The sequence below is a fragment of the Pongo pygmaeus genome, chromosome 5 (assembly GCF_028885625.2).
Source record: "Pongo pygmaeus isolate AG05252 chromosome 5, NHGRI_mPonPyg2-v2.0_pri, whole genome shotgun sequence".
NCBI lineage: Eukaryota > Metazoa > Chordata > Mammalia > Primates > Hominidae > Pongo > Pongo pygmaeus.
In genome coordinates, this window is record NC_072378.2 from 25,425,570 (window position 1) to 25,443,941 (window position 18,372).

At 41.1% G+C, this 18,372-nt stretch overlaps 1 protein-coding gene across 9 annotated transcripts in view; it reads left to right on the forward strand.

Annotated features, from left to right (window-relative positions):
• The window catches only part of CARMIL1 (capping protein regulator and myosin 1 linker 1), a 354,404-nt gene that overhangs the window by 55,344 nt on the left and 280,688 nt on the right, over positions 1-18,372 (forward strand). The window contains exon 1 of one of the 9 annotated variants that reach the window (XM_063665879.1): positions 10,984-10,991. The exons of the other annotated variants lie outside the window; for them this stretch is intronic. The gene's annotated coding sequence lies outside the window, so the exon portion shown is untranslated. Of the gene's footprint in view, positions 1-10,983; positions 10,992-18,372 lie in introns of those variants that run through there. 9 annotated transcript variants of the gene reach the window in all.

Genomic DNA, 18,372 nt, shown 5'->3' on the forward strand with positions numbered 1-18,372 from the left:
ACTTGGAGAGAGTGAATGTATTATAGTTATGTGAACTTCTACTCCCTGGCTGTCTCTCTTCTCATGCCTTGGTGATTTGTATAGAGGATAAATTGCTTTTTGGCTTTTATAAATTGTTTTCTTCTACCAACTGCTAACCATTAACATCTCAATCAAATGGGGAATTTGCAGTTATCAGCTTAAATAATCTCCATGCCCACACTTCTTGCTTCTCTCCCTGTTACTGACCCAGATCCTTGATGATAACTCATTGTAGATTTTATCATTTAAAACCTTTTCAACTAGGTACTTGATATAATAGTTCTTATTAATTCTTAATTAAATATTTTATATTATTTAGTCATTTGCTGAGTTGGTAGATATTTATCTTGTGATTTCTTTTAAAAAAGTCTTAGTTCTGAGATGAACCTTTAACAGCCCCCTTCTGTGGCAGTCTACTAAGCACAGTGTTAACCTGAGGTCTTTGGAAAGGCCAGCTTCTCACAGATCTAAGGGATGCAGTTTGCTGGCAAATCTTTAGATGGCCAGTCTTGACTACATTTGATCAAAGTTGGGAAGTGAGCTGTTGGAGATGGTGACATTTTCTGAAGCATGAACAGTAACAATCTGAAACCATAGGCCCTTCACACCTCTTCTGTCATTTCATCTTTGCTACCATCCTTGGAAATAGCCTGTCTTTAAAGGTTTCTATATAGGTTAAGATACTTGCTTGAGGTCATGCAAATAAGAGCTAGTCTGGAGGAAAAACTCAGTTTCCTGTCTCTTCTGTTAATTTCACTGTCCTGCATGGGGTTATGCTTTTTTCTTTCAATGAAGCATAGGAAGTCTCCCTGGGAATCATCTGCGCTGATCTCTGTGTGTGTGTTTTAAATTGCAATTTGTGTTGCAACTGGTAATTCCAGTTCTTCTATATTACTAAGGCTTTCTCTGTAGATGGGTAGTTAATCCGTGAAAATCCCGAAAAGCACGCAGCTCTGTTGATTTGATTTTGTTATAAGATAAGGAATGCATAATCACTCTGGGTTCCTGGCTTTAAATTATAGGGATGTGTTAAATTATGAAAATGAAATGAGGTTTCTAAAAATTCTGTATTCTGGAAAATGCTATTAAGCAATTTCCATTTTGATGCAATGTATATTTAAAAAGATATATTTTCTGTGTGTAGTTGTACTGTTTTTAATCTCCTTGTGATTTTCCTGAAGCTGTGCTTAAATGTGAACAATTGTTTAAAATAAACCAATAAAGGAGAGAAATAGGTTGAAGATATTTTACATGTTTTACTAATTCTGACATGTCCCCAAGTGAGAAATGGTATTCAGAGGCTGTCTGTACAAGAAGGGTTCTTACAGTCCATTTCTAGACTAATTTCAGAGAACGCAGCACCTGAGTGGCCAGGTGAGCTGTGCTCACTGTGGGGCGGCAGGGTGGGCGCTAAAGCCTTGAGTGCATGCTCAATGTGCTTTCCCCTGCCCTGTGCTGGCATCCAGATTTTTGTTTATTGTCACTAGTTTCTACATCCTTTGTAGGCAATGAGACTCACCTTATATGGACTTGTACATGTCTTTTATAGGAAGAGTACGTGTGTCTAAGTTAATCACTCCTGGTGGGATCTCTGTCTGCCCTGTTACTGTGCTGGCCCAATGAAATAGTCTCGGCCATTCAACTACTTCAGTTTAGGCCCTAGACTGTTTCGCAGCTTGCTTCCTAGTTCATCCCCCTTCCAACCATCTTCCATATTTCCAGGAGAAAAAAAATAAAAATAAAAACTTTAATGTCTCCCCTAACCCCCAGATTTTAGGTACTGTTTTCTGCCCCCTGCCCCGCTTTCTAGCTGTTTCTCCTGTCCTGTTTGCACGCACCCTTCTTATTCTGGCTTTAGGAACTACTTGCTGTCTTGACAGTGACAGATTTCATCTCTCCATGCTTGTAGGTTGTTGCACCATCCTATGACCAGAATACCTTCCTCTCCCCATTTCAGCCATTAGGACTCAGCTTCTATATGTGCTTCCCTAGGAAGTCCTGCCAGTGACAGACTCTACTCACCTCCCCTGTGAGCAGCCTAAGGCAGTATGGTAGCAAAGAGTGTGGGCTGTGGTCTCAGGTTGCCTGGGTTCAAACCCAGCTCCCAGCAGTGTGACGTTGGACAAATCACTTAACTTCTTTGGGCTTTAGCTCTCATCTCTAATTAATAGTATTTAAGGTTGTTTAGGATTAAATGAGTTAATGGATGTAAATCATTCATGAAGGTGCACATACAAACATCCTGTTGCTCACAATCTAGTATTACTAGCTTTTAAGCCTGGAAAACCAGTCTGATTCCATTTTTGTACCCTCAGGCCCCTTTTATAGTACATAGGACATGGTAGGCACTCAATAAATGTTGCTTACGTGAATAAGTGAAACAAAAAGTCAGTAAACACAGAACACTTATTTTAGTGTTTGTTAAGTTATGCCCTGCTTTGTTCCAGAAAATGATTTATTTCCATTAGGGTTTTAGATGTACACTTTAAGGAGCAATGTATATATCTGTAAACTTTAAAATCTATGTTTTCCTCAGAGTCACAAGCCGTTTGGAATTTCATTTTGAAATTCTCTTTCCACTAACATTTATAGTTTTGGCACAGTTGCCCTTTAAAAGACAGCATATCAATTGAACATAAATATATTGTGTTTAAACTGTATGCCTGCTTGAATAAGTGTAGTACTTATTTGTCAGGGCATATATTATGTTGGAGTATGATGTCATGAGGCTTAAGGAAACTAATGCTTATCATTTGTTAGTACTTAAAACAAAGTAGAGATAGCCAAATGCATTTCTCTACTTCCTTATTGCCATACAGCTCTCCTTCTAAGTTAATAAGTATCTTATTGCAAATCAGCCCTGTATCTGTTCAAAATTCAAGTGTTGATGGTTGAGTTTCCAGTATTTTCTCCCATATATTCGCATTAAGTATCATTTCCTGAGGGTTGCATAAGACCCATTTAACATTTGTGAACTATGAGACTTCTTTGTACATTTCTGTTTCTTTAGTTATATTACAGTAATCCGGCACATGTCTTCTAACCTTGATGATCTCACCTCTATGTAGCATAAGGATGTTGGAAGAAATATGAAATCTAGACCAACTCTAAAAAATTGAATGTCAAGTTAATTGTCTTATCACACAATGGTGTAACCAGCCAACATCGTCTAAAAGGGCCGTGTCCATAATGGCATCATTGACATCTGAACTGTATGGTGGTGTTCTCTAAAAGGTGCTATAGAGAAAACACAAGTGTGAAGGGCGATTGTAATGGTTGTGGGTCAGAGGCTCCTCAAGTGGAGTGAAGGAGGCCAGCCAGGAATGAAGACAGTGCAGTGAATGATTCTGTTGTTGCATAGTGAAATAAAGTACTAAAATGTTCTCTTAACAAAGAATCATGTTTGGTCAGAGTGGACATGATATAGTGAGTTTTTGTAAACTCTTCATTTAGCGACTAATATTTTGGCTCAGTTAAAGATATGAAAAACATTTTTTAACAAAAAGGGGTTAGTGGCCGGGCATGGTGGCTCACTCCTGTAATCTGGCTTTAGGAACTAACTAGCTGGTTCTGACTAGCATATGAGGGTAGGGTTAGTTTTTCCCTATCTTCGCTCTTCTTCCACAGCACTTTGGGAGGCTGAGGCGGGTGGACCACCTGAGGTCAGGGGTTCAAGACCAGCCTGGCCAACATGGCGAAATCCCGTCTGTACTGAAAATACAAAAATTAGCCAGGCGTGGTGGCGCATGCCTATAATCCCAACTACTCCGGAGGCTGAGTTAGGAGAATCGCTTGAACCCAGGAGGCAAAGGATGCAGTGAGCTGAGATTGTACCACTGCACTCCAGCCTGGGCAACAGAGGAAGACTCTGTCTCAAAAAATAAAATAAAATAAAATAAAATAAATAAAATAAAAATATAAAATAAAATAAATAAGGTGTTAGTATAAAAAAAGGGGTACTATATTTTATAGTTACAAATACTCAGTCATTAATGTTACAGGAGTACAATGCTCCACTTGCTATGACAGTGTGCTGCTAAGCTCTGTCTCCAGAACTTTTGCCCCTTGGTAGACTCTGTCTTGCACAGGTTTCTTGTCAGATCATAGTCCTCATTTTCTGTGCATAAGATGGAAATAGCATGCAGATTATACCACAGATTGTCCTAGCAGTTCTTTTATATGTTTTACTGAAAAAAGCTGGTCCTACTTTTTTTTTTATTTCTTGACTAGTTTTGTTAGGAGAATTTACACTTTTGGTGGTAGTTTTGCCATTATGTCATTACTTATGAACAAATGTAAATTATTGCACTTACTTTATAGACCAGCTCAGAAAATCTGATTTCAATGAAATTCTTTGTGTTTAGCACTTTTCCACTAAGTGGGCCATTGATTCGGTTATAACAAACTATTTTGATGAATGAGTTGTTCTGTTTATGGAAGGATTTTACACTTAAATGTTGCTTCTTGGGTTGTGCTATTTTTGTACTTTGAAAGTTACATAAAATGAAAAGAACCAGCACATAAGTTTTATATGCTGAGAGTTGAAGGGTGATCCCATTGTTTCTGAATTTGAGTCTCTGCCAGCATGAATCCTCCCATAGAGGGCCCCTAAAGGCTATATTATAGTTTTGATGAAATGTATACATTCTATGAATGAAAAAAATATAGAATTTCCTTTTCATGATTTTTTTCTTAGTTTGTTCCCATTTTTGTCCCCATCAATATAAAATAAATTAAAATGACCACAACAAACTAAAGAAGGTGAAAATCAAGAAATTGTTACTTGTATTATGGACAGGTGTGTAGTGTCACCTCTCTCATGCACACCCACTATCTCCAATAAGCCTAGCCTGGGAAGGAGAATATTTTCCTGTGTTTAACTATTTGAGTCCTCTTACGAAGTCATTTGAATATGTGAGTTCTGGACATTGCAGATAACTAGTTGGTTCTGACTAGCGTATGAGGGTGGGGTTAAATTTTCCTTATTTTCTCTCTTCTTCCATAGTGAGATTTGTGGAGGGTCAATTAGAGTCTTCCTTGACACAAGGTTATTTCTTTAATGTAGCACAGGGGAAGGACATCTTTTTCCTTTTATGAATTCTGCCCAATCCTTTTCTAGGCTGATCTTTGATTCCTATCATGGAGTCTGTCCAGTTTTCAGTATTCTTCCTTGTTTTGGTATTCAGGTAGTAGATATCTCAGATATTCTTTCTCGAGTACAAAAGTATCTCCCAGCAGTGTGGCCTTAGGCAGATTTGTGGTCTTTTTGGCTGTGCTGTCCAGTACTGGCAAGGATAATAGATAGAAGCTTCAGTTTTCAGCAGGGTCAGGTTGCCTCTGGCTGGGCAGTGGGTGTCCAGATGCAGGAATGCTGGTGTAGATGCAGGGCAGTGATTAAAGGCTTTGGAGTTTGAATCCCAGCCCTGCTCAGTGTGACCTTGGGCAAGTTACTTACCTGTGTTAAACCTCAATAACCTGTGCCATTGGGGCCTTTATAAAGATTAATGAGGTATAATATAAAATACTTCACATAGTCATTTTCTGGCACATACTCAGTACGTGGTGGAGGTTATGGTGATTTTATTAAAATAGAATTGGCTGTAGATGCCCCTCCCCACTTTCTAAGATCCCAACATCATGCCCAGTCTGCCTGCATTGTTGTCGAGCATAAAGAAATCATCGATTTTATAATTTATTTGGCTCCTTATTACTTTTCCATTCTTGCAAATCCATTGCCCATACCCTTAAGATGTTTTCTTTAGCCTTACCCTAGTCAGAGACTATTTGCTAAATAGAACTAAAAGAGAAATTTGATTGAGCATCTGAATCTGACCTTCTCCCCAATTAACCCAGTTGGGCAGACCTTCATTTAGAGTGTCATTTATTTTTCAAGCCACGTGGTAAAGAAGCAGAGGGTTCTCCTTACTTCTAAAGTCAATTTCCATTAAAACCTTCAGTGTTCAGTGTGTAGCTTAATGCCTTTTAAAATGATTGCTATTTTTGAACCAGTGTTTTTGTCACAATGTTTTGAGTATAGAATATTCCTTATTTGACAACGCTTAGCTTGTAGGAATTTATAAATGGCTAAGAACAATCTGATTAGAATGTATTGCTTTTGGTTGGAGGCCAAGAATATTGGATCATTGGTTTAGGGTATGACACTTAAAGAGACCAAAGAGCAGAGTACGTAATGCCCAGATAGGCCAATTCATGTAGCTTTGTTCCATAATGTAAGATTGAACCCCAAACCCTGGCCACCTATCTTTGAGATATATGCTGTTGGCCACAGGAGCATTAATTACTCTGGGCAGATCAGCAGACCATGAACTACATGCTACGAGGAGAAATCCAAATGCCTCAATGTGCAGGTGGGTCAGTAGAAGAAACCTCACAAAGGAATGCTGGAGAAGGCTGTCAGTGAAGGTTTTTTTCTTTTTTCTTTTTTTTTTTTTAAGTTGTATAAGAATTGCTAAGGGACAGATCATAGTCCAGAAGTCAGTAGAGGAGTTAGGAAATTCCCAGATATTTAAATTCTGACCATGTAATAAATGATTCCATTGTGGAAGATAAGGGGTAAGTACCAAAAGGAAGGAGTGTCACAATGTGGCAGTTTTCTAATAAACTTAAGTCTTAAAAGGAAGCACACACAAGATAGAAGGCTCACAATCAGGAGGGACTGGCAGTGATCTTAGCTCATATTAACATATTGTGTGTCAGGCAGTGTCCTAAGCACTCACATCCTTGTTTGATCTCATGATAACCTTATGAAGTAGATGGTATTATTATTGCCCTTTTACAGAGGTGTAAACAGGAGGCTTTGGGCGTTTAGGTATTTGCTGTCATTTACATAGCTAGTTAAGTAACTGCGCTGGGATTTAAGTTGAGGTAGTCAGATTCCAGAGAGATCTGAGACTTGCAGAAGGTGCCAGAGACAATAAAAAAAGTTGTTGAAAGAAGTGTTCAGAGTCATAAGGAAAGAATATATTTGCTCTGAGTGGAACTGATGGTGGCTGTGGGTAGTCATAGAGCATAGCCTTTTAACTCCTGTTGTCCATTTATCTTTTATATATAGAAAACTCAGAATGCTGGCCGAGCGTGGTGGCTCATGCCTGTAATCCCAGCATTTTGGGAGGCTGAGGCGGGTGGATCACCTGAGGTCAGGAGTTCAAGACCAGCCAGGCCAACATGGTGAAACCCAGTCTCTACTAAAAATACAAAAATTAGCGTGGTGCACACGCCTGTAGTCTCAGCTACTTGGGAGGCTGAGGCAGGAGAATCACTTGAACCTGCGAGGCAGAGGTTGCAGTGAGCTGAGATTGCGCCACTGCTCCAGCCTGGGCAACAGAGCGAGACTCTGTCTCAAAACAACAGCAACAACAACAGAAAACTCAGAATGTCAAAAATATGTTGGAGAAGTAATAAGACAGACATATTTTTTCTAAATGAATTTAAGCCTCTTAGCCCGACAGAATTTCTCCACAGGGTTCTGAGAACATTTTGGATCCACATTATTCAACCAAGTCCGTGATGATCTGTGAGGAAGCATGGGAACAGAAATAACACTAGAAAGGCGGAGGAGGGGGCACAGGTGCACTTTGGTGTGGAAAAGGTTGGAAAGCATTGTTTGAAAGAAGTTGATATCTTTAAATATTCAGGGCTAGTTGCTAGCAACTTACTATGGCTAGTTGTTGAAAGCTGCAGTGAGTCTGTTCATTAGCTAGTGGGCAGCCCACATTTAGAAGAATGTAGGTGTAAGATGGGAGAGACTTTGGCATAAGAATGGTTCAGATGGAATGGGAACGTCAGGGGGTGATTCGATCATTAAGTTTTCCTCTGAGAATGCGATTTAGTATCTTTGAAACTGGCCAGAGATTTATTTGGATCTTTGGTTTTCCATTTGTGAAGAGGCCATTTAGTCTCATTTCCAGATGAAGAAATTTGGGTTCAGAGAGGATGGGAGTGACTTTCCCTAAGCTACTGAGCTGTTTGGTGACCAAGGCAGGCTGGATGCTCACCTGCTTTCTTGCTGCTCTCTTCTTACTGCAGCTCACCTGTGGACTGGGCCATCAGGAGTCTCTAGGAGGCAGCATTGATTTTGGGATAGGCCTACCTGGGTTCAAATCCCAGCTCTGACACTTAATCTGTAACCGTGTTACATTGTGAGGATTAGTGAAAAGGGAATACTTAGCATTATAGGAAGGGCTAAGTGTATGTTCTTGCCTCTTTCTAGTTAGGCTTGAAATCCTTCTTTATTTTATGTACTTATTATTACTAAGTTTTCTAGCACCTCCCAACTCCTGACCAAAAAGTTTCATTTTCACCTTATTTTTCTCTTTGGATGATTTTTATAAGGGCATTTCTTATAGTTTCTCTATATTTAAATACTTTATACTGTCTAGGGTATTTAGGCAAAGGATTCAACTACAGGGCTTTTAGAAATCCTTTACAGCTCTAAAATTATAGGATTTAATTGTTTTTGAAAAAGATGCCTTCTACCTTGCTCCTCCTCCAGCTGCACATGTAGTTTACTGGTTACTGTGGTAACCGCACTCTAATAATCCTGTCAGGAAATCTGATGCAACTATCTGTCTAATCTTATTTTCCAGACACAAAACAAGAACACGGCTTCCTTCTAAGAATCCTTCTAAAGTGCTCCAGCCTAAGCATTGTTTCTTCTTGTTCTGATGTTTTTTAAGATTGCACTTAGAGTAGAATGCACCTCATTGGGTGTTTCCTCAATGTGGAATGTTTTATAGTATCCAGTGACCAGTGCATCACTCTAAAGCAGTGTGTGCTTTCCTGCACTCTCCTGGAGTTGATGAAATTTTGGGTAGTTTGAATTGTAATTTTAAAAAATGCAGAATAGGGATTAGAGAGGATTTAAATTTATTTTGCACATAGAGGATTGAAGGTAATTACTCAGAGAGTTAGCTAAAATCGGTATTTTTGCTTTTTTTTTTGGACAAGCCAGTTTTACAAAATGTCCCTCTGCTGATCCATGAACAAGGGGTAAGTCTGTACCTCTTCATCCTCCCTCCCTTCTTCAGCCACTCACCTTCCTTAGTAGGGGTCAAGTGGGATCCCTGTGATGCTACTCCTGGCAAGGACCCTCTGTACTCCCAGCCTCTCCACCAATCTCTGCTTGACCCTCAGAAGCAATCTCATCACACCTCTTATTCCTGTTTATGTCAGTCACCATAGGAAGCCTGGACTCCCGTGTCATCTCTCACTCCCGTGTCCTGATCCTCATTTGCCTCTTTACTTCAGCTTTTCCAATCCTGCCTCCCTCCCCTAGGGAACTCATGAAGCCCCTTCACTGTACAGTTTGTGTGCTCACCATCAGTCATCAGCAAACCCCCCACTTCCTCACCTTGTCTGGGAGCATGGCCTTCATCTCCTTGCTTTATTGGACACTTGGGTCTCTCCTAGCAGTACTGCCCCTCCTTCAGCCGTCTCAAGTGGCCACCCTTTTTCACCTTTCCCGTGCACCATGGGTAGAGCTGGGGGTAGCCTCCTCTATGCTATTTTCATAGTGCTGCTCCTCCTTCTCCTGAAATGCCACCTCCTCTGACTTTCAGGTCTCTGCATGGCCCACTTTGCCTCCTTGTCGCAAGTCCTCTGCTCTTCCACGTGGTCATTCCCCTCTTTCTTTGAAAAATTTTGTTTCTGGTTCACTGTCCCTCTCTCCAACACTACTTCTGTGAGTTCTCCAGGATTTCAATCCTCATGTTCACTCCATCCCACGGTCATATCTTGATCCTCTCATCACTGGTGACTTCAGTGCCTCCATCACTCACTTTGAAACATCCCATTCTTATCACCACTTCCTCTTCTCTCGCAAGCCTCGTGTGGTACCTCCAACCTCAGTAGTCCATTGATCCACCAGGATTTTCAGTCCATTGAATCCATCACGTCTTCACGGACCCACACTCACCCCATGTCCTCACTTCTTCCCTTCCCCAGCTTGGAGTCCACGATCAACCACTGTAATGTCTACCATGGCATAGATCCTTATCACCCTTGACCCCTCACGCTTGGTCATTCTTGCTTGACTAAATCACAGTTCTGGTTAAATCCTTCTCTCTCTTCACCTGTTCTGTGCTTGCACCCATGAGGCCAAATGTGCTTGGAGAAAACCACACCACCATATTGTTTGTCTCACTCTAAGCTGATCACAGATCTTAAGTGGGCCCTTGATGCTACCTGGCAGTCTCATTGTGTTTCCACTGTCTGTTCATTTCCACCACTCTCTCAGACAACTGTTGCATACTTTCTACTTGCTGTTCAAACATCCATGGTCTCCTTACTCTTGGTTGTTTCCTTTTTCACCAAAAACCCCAGAAATAATCAGTAGAGACTGCCACCAGCACACCCACCACCTGCCTGCGTCTGTGCCTGTGCTCCCACCTCCTTGGGCATGATGTTCTATCTCCATCCACACGTACCTTCTCAAGGACATTGCTGTATGAAATTTTCCCTCCCTTTCCTATGTCATCTATTTTCTTCTTTCTACCTAATTCCCACTGGCATATGAGTTATTATTTTTCTTATTAAATAAAAACATCCTCTCTTGAGTTTGATTTCTCCTCCAGCTACTAGCCAGTTTCTTTTCTTGCTTTTACTGCAGAACGTTTGAATGAGTCATCTGTATTCATTAGGTCTAACATCTCCCCTCCCATTCTATCCCGAGCCCATCACAGTCAAGTTTGCACCTTAACTCATCATACTCCACTGGCATTGTGCTTTTCGGGGCCACGGGTGGCATTTCCTTGCCGAAGCCCATGGTCAGGACCCACTCCCTTCTTACTTCATTTACCAGCAGCATTTAACACAGTCAGTAATTCCCCTCCATGAAATACATTCTTTACAGGACTGCTTGGACACACATGTACCTCATTTTTTTGTTTTTTCTGGTCTTTCTCAGTCTCCTTTGCTAATTCCTTATCGCTCCAAACTCTAAACAAAGTGCTTCAGGGTACTTGTTCCTCATCATATCTACATTCAGTGCTTTAAGTATCACCTGTATGATGACTTCTGCCTTTGTATTTGTAGCCTGGATCTCTCTCTTGAACTCCAGACCCCTTCATCTGGCTGCCTGCTGGACATCTCTCCTGGGATGTGTCTAACAGGCATTTCAAAACACAACATGCCCAATCTCCAATCTGCTTCCTCCACAGTCATTCCCATCTCAGTTAATAGCATCCTGCTCTTCCACTTACTTAAGAGAAGAGATTTGGTGCCATTCTTTTCTTTTATTTCTTTTTTGAGACAGAGTCTCCCTCTGTTGCCCAGGCTTAAGTGCAGTGGCATGATTTCTGCTCACTGCAACCTCCACCTCCCAGGTTCATGCAGTTATTGTGCCTCAGCCTCCTGAGTAGCTGGGATTACAGGCGCCTGTCACCATGCACAACTAATTTTTGTAGTTTTAGTAGAGATGGGGTTTTGCCATGTTGGCTAGGCTGGTCTCGAACTCCTGACCTCAAGTGATCTGCCCACCTCGGTCTCCCAAAGTGCTGGGATTACAGGTGTGAGCCACTGCGCCCAGTCTGGTGTCATTCTTGATTTCTCTTTCTCACATACCCCATCAGCAAATCCTATAGGCTCTGTCTTCAAAACATATCCAGAGTTGATTTCTTATCACCTTTATTGCTATCACCCTGGTCTAAGCTGCCATAATTTTTCACCTGGATTAGCAGAGTATCCTTCTAACTGGTCTTTCAGCTTCCAGCCTTATCCCCTTCAGTCTGTCATCAGCTGTGTGCAGATTATGTCAGTCTTCTTCCCATCTCATTCAGAGTAAAAGCTGAAGTGATTACCGTGACCGACAAGCTGTGGTGTGCCCTAGCCCTCCATTACCCTCTGGCTTCATCTCCTACTTCCTGCCCACTTGTTTCCTTGTTTCCCCCTCTGGTCTTGCTGTTTCTTGAAACAGTCCAGGCCTGAGTCTACCTCAGAGCTTTTTGCATTTGTTCTTCCCTCTGCCTGGAATTCCCTTTAACTTCCTGCCCTTTATCCATGTCCTCATGATCCCTTATCCCGCTCCCTCACTTCCTTCAGGTCTTCAAATGTCACTTTTTCAGTGAGGACTTCCCTGGCCACCAATCTTAACTTTCCACACCCCTCCTGACACTTTCTCTCTCCCTTGCCTAATTTATTATTCCTTAGTATTTAGCATAATCTAATAGAGTATATGTTTTGTTCATTTATCTTATTCCTTGTCTCTTTTCTCTCCTACTGGAGTATAAGTTCCACAAGACCAGGGACCTTTGTTTTTCTCATTGCTTATTCCTGGGGACTAGGGCGTAGTTTGTGTCATGGTAGGGCGTCATAAGTATTTGTTTAAGAGAAAAATAACTATTTCTGGCTCTAGGCACATTTTGGCTTGAAGTCACTGTAAATCTGCTTGCCACAGTACACTAATAAAGCTAATTATTTTATTTCATGTTTCCTCTTAAAGTATATTTATTACAGGTGTCAAATTAATTTAAAAGCATAATATTAGGCATGACAGAATACAAATAGAGAAGAGTTCCTACAGCTTTTCATGCTGCTTTAAGTGAGTCCCATTCATGGTACAGTTCTCTCTACATGCATTTGGAAATATGTCAGCTTATTTATTTAAATGTATCTTGCCTTATTAGAAAAACAAAAAAGATTTAAGGGGGCTATTTGGAAATGTGATGATGTAAGGATGGGGCAACTTAACGTGGTGTTTCAAATGTTTAGACCATACATTATTGATGTCAATAATCTCCTCTCTAAGAGGCACTGATATCTGTCTATTGTGCAGTTTGCAGCATTCTATGCCAAAGCTTTTGTATTTATTACTTCAGTTCTACCTCTCTTGTTTGGGAAATAATGTCTCCAGTCCTCTAAATGTAAGCTAATATGTATTATAGGCAAAAAGCAATTGAGCGGCAGTTTCTCAAAGTCAAGTTAATCACAACTACCTAAATTTAGCCATATGGTATTTTACCAACAGCCCGTTGATCCCATGCACCACTGGCTGTTGCGCGTAACTATAAAGCAAAGGACAGAACCCAGGCTGGTGCACTCTGGTTTTTCTCTTAGTCTTTTCTGGTTTCCGTTAGTGTCATAGTTAACCAGAGTGAAGAAGATTCAGAGCAATTCATATTTCTGCTTCCTAGTAAGTTTTCAAAAGCATTTCATTTAAAAAAATACTGTGAAATTAACATTTTTGAGTGGGGTATGGTTCTTTGAGTTTTTGAAAAATCATTTTACTTGGAAATTATTTTAGATATATGAAAGAATGGCAAAGGTAGTTTAGAAAGTTCCCATGTACCCTTTACCCAGCTTTCCCTAATGTTAACATCTTATTTAACTGTAGTAAATGGATTAAAACCAAGAAATCAACAGTGGTACAATACCATTAACTAAACTGCAGAATTTATATAGATTTTTACCAGTTTTTCCACTAATGTCCTTTTTCCATTTCAGGTTCTCATCCAGGATATCATGTTTTACTTATTCATTTGTCTTTTAGTCTTACAATCAGTAGTAGCACCACTTTCAAACTTACATGGATAGAGAAAGGAGGTTAAGTTAATGCTGTGGTGAAGTCATGAGAGTGTACAGTAAGTCCTCACTTAATGTCATCGATAGGGTCTTGGAAGCTGTGACTTTAAGTGAAACATGATGTAAGGAAACCAATTTGGCCACAGGCTCATTGATATAAACAACAATTAAGTTCCTACTGCAGATTTCTAGTTACAAAAGATCATCAAACGTCTATATAAACACTTAAAGCACTTCTTTTTCTTTTTTTTGAGATGGAGTCTTGCTCTAGGGTGGAGTGCAATGGTGCGATCTCAGCCCACTGCAGCCTCCGCCTCCCGGGTTCAATCGATTCTCCTGCCTCAGTCTCCCTAGTAGCTGGGATTAGAGGCATGCGCCACCACAGCCAGCTAATTTTGTATTTTTAGTAGAGATGGGGTTTCACCATGTTGGGCAGGTTGGTCTCGAACTCCTGGCCTCTGGTGATCCACCCGCCTTGGCCTCCCAAAGTGTTGGGATTACAGGCGCGAGCCATCATGCCTGGCCGTTAAAGCACTTCTAGTCTTAAACATAGAAATAAATGTGAGTTATACATACATTTAAGAAAGAGCAATAGGCCAGGTGTGATGGCTCACGCCTGTAATCCCAGCACTTTGGGAGGCCGAGCTGGGCGGATCACGAGGTCAGGAGATCCAGACCATCCTGGCCAACATGGTGAAACCCCATCTCTACTAAAAATACAAAAATTAGCTGGGCGTGGCTGCGCATTCCTGTAATCCTAGCTACTCAGGAGGCTGAGGCAGGAGAAACACTTGAACCCGGGAGGCAGAGGTTGCAGTGAGCCGAGATCGTGCCACTGCACTCCAGCCTGGTGACAGAGCTAGACTCTGTCGTAAAAAAATAAAAAATAAAAATAAAAACAAGATAATTATCCAATTTTTGGTGAATCAGTGAGTGATAGCAGTCATCTTGGTGATGGGTTAAATCAAGGAGTAAATGTTTGCAAAGTGAAAATTGTAGAGTCCTCCCTACCATCACACGTTTTAAAAACAAATATAGTGAGCTTGCTGAGTGCTTTCGTACCTCATCTTTATTGTTGTGTATTTGTATGATTATTGTCTACTCGGTGAATTTAAATTTGAAAGTAATTTGTATTCATTCCTTCCTTCCTTCATTCATTTTTCAACTTGCTTGCTTTAGTTCAGGGTTGAAGGTGGCTGGAGAGTATCCCGGCAGGCAGGGCACAAGGTGGGAACCAACTCTGGACAGGGCTCCATTCCACTGCAGGGTGCACATACACATGCACACACACACTCTCTCAATCAGACTGGGACAGTTAGGCATGCCAGTGAACCTAATGTGCATGGCTTTGCAATGTAGGAGGAAACTAGAAACCTGGAAAAACTCACTCAGACATGGTGAAAACATGCAAACTCTACAGCAGACAGTGGTCCCAGTCAGGAATTGATTTCTTTTTCTTCTCATCAATGTTGTTAACCAAATGAAATGACATTATTCACGGACCTGCTGTATAGGTTTAAGGCAGATAGACTGTTGGGACTGGGAGACATTCTGATCCGGGGGCTACAGACGGGTGGCCCTGTGGGGCTCATATACTGTTGGAAATATGATTTGAATTTTCCAAAATTTAATGACTAAAAGGTTTTCCAGAAAAATTTATGTTTGTGGCTTCTCTTTAAAAGATTGGTAGTTCCCGCTGCCTGGGGTCTGTGTTTACCACCAGGAATGATCACATGGCCCTGAGGGGGCCCTTCACTATGGGCAAGGATCGCACCCTCCTGATACTACCCTGATATAAACCAGTCCCCTCATTTTTTTTTTTTTTTTTTTTTTTTTTTGTGATGGAGTCTTGCTCTGTTGCCAGGCTGGAGTGCAGTGGTACAATCTCGGCTCACTGCAACCTCCAACTCCCTGGTTCAAGCTATTCTCCTGCCTCAGGCTCCCGAGTAGCTGGGATTACAGGCACATGCCACCACGCCCAGCTAATTTTTGTAATTTTAGTAGAGATGGGGTTTCACCATGTTGGCCAGGATGGTCTGGATCTCCTGACCTCGTGATCCGCCCGCCTCAGCCTCCCAAAGTGCTGGGATTACAGGTGTGAGCCACCACGTCCAGCCTCCACCAGCCCCCTCATTTTATAAATGGAAATGCCTCAGGGGACCAGCACAGTGGCAGAAAGCCACCTCGCCTTGTCTGGCGTTTGCCTGCTCCTCTTAGTCTAAGAGAGAGCTGGATGGGCATGGTTTTGGCTTCTTTGAGCAGCAAAGATGATAGCTGAAAGAGGATGCAGTATTAACTCCCCTCCAGGTCTAGGCCTATTCTTAGTATTTTTGCTTGTGTCCCTCAAATACTAGAGTTTGTAGACTGGTGCATTTGCTTTGTAGTCACTTCCTGTTTACTTGTATGTGGTTATCTAAAGTATTATGAGTTACTAATGGTAAAAATCAAGTGATGAGCCTGAAAATCCAGATTTGTGACTTATTTTGATAAATCAGATGACCTGCAGCACTGGGGCCACCGTCTCACCAGGCATGGGCTCCTGGGCTGGGGTCAAGGCTGCCTTCTCAAATGGGCACAGTCTCATCTGACCCCTTATTCTCATTTTTGGGGCCTGCCCGGGTTCCTGTGGGCATTTGAGTTTGCAGTGTTTGCCTCAAGTTATTAGGTTGAAAATCAGAGAAGCCCCAGTAGTTTCCTGTTTGTGTTTCTTGATAATAGTTATTCTTGACAAGGAGTTATTGAAGTAATTCCTTTAAAGTTCTTGAGGAGAGAGGGAGTTTGGAACAGGGACTTCTAATAGAATCTGAGATGAGGTTTGCCAAAAGTCAGCCATCTAATTTTTGTCTTCTGTGCCCCTACTGACTCTCCCTGGATGTGCTGTCAGTTCCCTTCATGTAACCTAAGGTTTAATGATAGACAGATATTAGCTTAGAGTATTCCCCCTTTTGGGGCATTTTTGTTTAAATACAACTTGAAGCACAGTGTATTTAAAGAATTGAGTGTAAGCTACCGTGGTGGAATTTCAGGCATTCATTGGATGGTATCCCTGTAATTTCATCCCAGAAGTGTGTAAGCATAGAAACGAGAGTAGAGCACTCCCTCTTTGGATCATTATAGAAACATGGAAGAGATTATTAAAGGGGTGTTATATGTATGTGTAACTCTTAAGGGTCTAGATCTGTGTGGCCCTGTATGGTAGCTGCTGGTCACATATGGCCACCGAGCACTTGAAATATGCCAGTCTACATTGAGATGTGCTGTGATTTTTTTATTATTATTATTATTATTATTATACTTTAGGTTTTATGGTACATGTGCGCAATGTGCAGGTAAGTTACATATGTATACATGTGCCATGCTGGTGCGCTGCACCCACCAACTCGTCATCTAGCATTAGGTATATCTCCCAATGCTATCCTTCCCCCCTCCCCCCACCCCACAACAGTCCCCGAAGTGTGATGTTCCCCTTCCTGTGTCCATGTGTTCTCATTGTTCAATTCTCACCTATGAGTGAGAATATGCGGTGTTTGGTTTTTTGTTCTTGCGATAGTTTACTGAGAATGATGATTTCCAATTTCATCCATGTCCCTACAAAGGACATGAACTCATCATTTTTTATGGCTGCATAGTATTCCATGGTGTATATGTGCCACATTTTCTTAATCCGGTCTATCATTGTTGGACATTTGGGTTGGTTCCAAGTCTTTGCTATTGTGAATAGTGCCGCAGTAAACATACGTGTGCATGTGTCTTTATAGCAGCATGATTTATAGTCCTTTGGGTATATACCCAGTAATGGGATGGCTGGGTCGAATGGAATTTCTAGTTCTAGATCCCTGAGGAACCGCCACACTGACTTCCACAAGGGTTGAACTAGTTTACAGTCCCACCAACAGTGTAAAAGTGTTCCTATTTCTCCACATCCTCTCCAGCACCTGTTGTTTCCTGACTTTTTAATGATTGCCATTCTAACTGGTGTGAGATGGTATCTCATTGTGGTTTTGATTTGCATTTCTCTGATGGCCAGTGATGGTGAGCATTTTTTCATGTGTTTTTTGGCTGCATAAATGTCTTCTTTTGAGAAGTGTCTGTTCATGTCCTTCACCCACTTTTTGATGGGGTTGTTTGTTTTTTTCTTGTAAGAGATGTGCTGTGATTATAAAATACACTCTGTATTTCAAAGACCTACTGTGAAAGAAAGGATGTAAAATGTCTCATTAATAATTTTTTTATATTGATTACATGCTTAAAGGATAATGTTTTGGATATATGAGGTTAAATAAAATATTATTAAAGATACTCTCATCTTTTTAAAAAATGTAGCTACAAGAAAATTTAAACTTCAGACACAGCACATATTCTGTTTCTATTGGACAGAGCTGCTCTAGATTCTGCTGTACTTGATGGTGGGAAAGGGTGAGCAGCCTGTTGTCTAGACCTTGGTAAAGCAAAGTACAAAGAACAAATGTGGAGAGACTGCAAATCGTAAATTGTTTTCACACCTCTTGCCTTTAATAAAGTTTATACTTAACTCCTCACTTTAGGGTTTTGGTGCATTTAGATGGATGCGAGGTTGCCTTTTCACTTCCTTCATTATATTCATGGTGTGGTAGTGTTACATAATGGTTCAGAACAAGGGACTTGAAGTTAAACAGTTGCTACTTGGAATTTCAGCCCAGCTACTTGACCTTGGGTTAGTTGTTTTAACCTCCCTGAGCCTCGTTGTCCTCCTTTATAAATAATGGACAATGATGATGCACCACAGTGAATGACTATTATGGAAAATAACATATGTAAAGTGCCCAGTGTTATGAT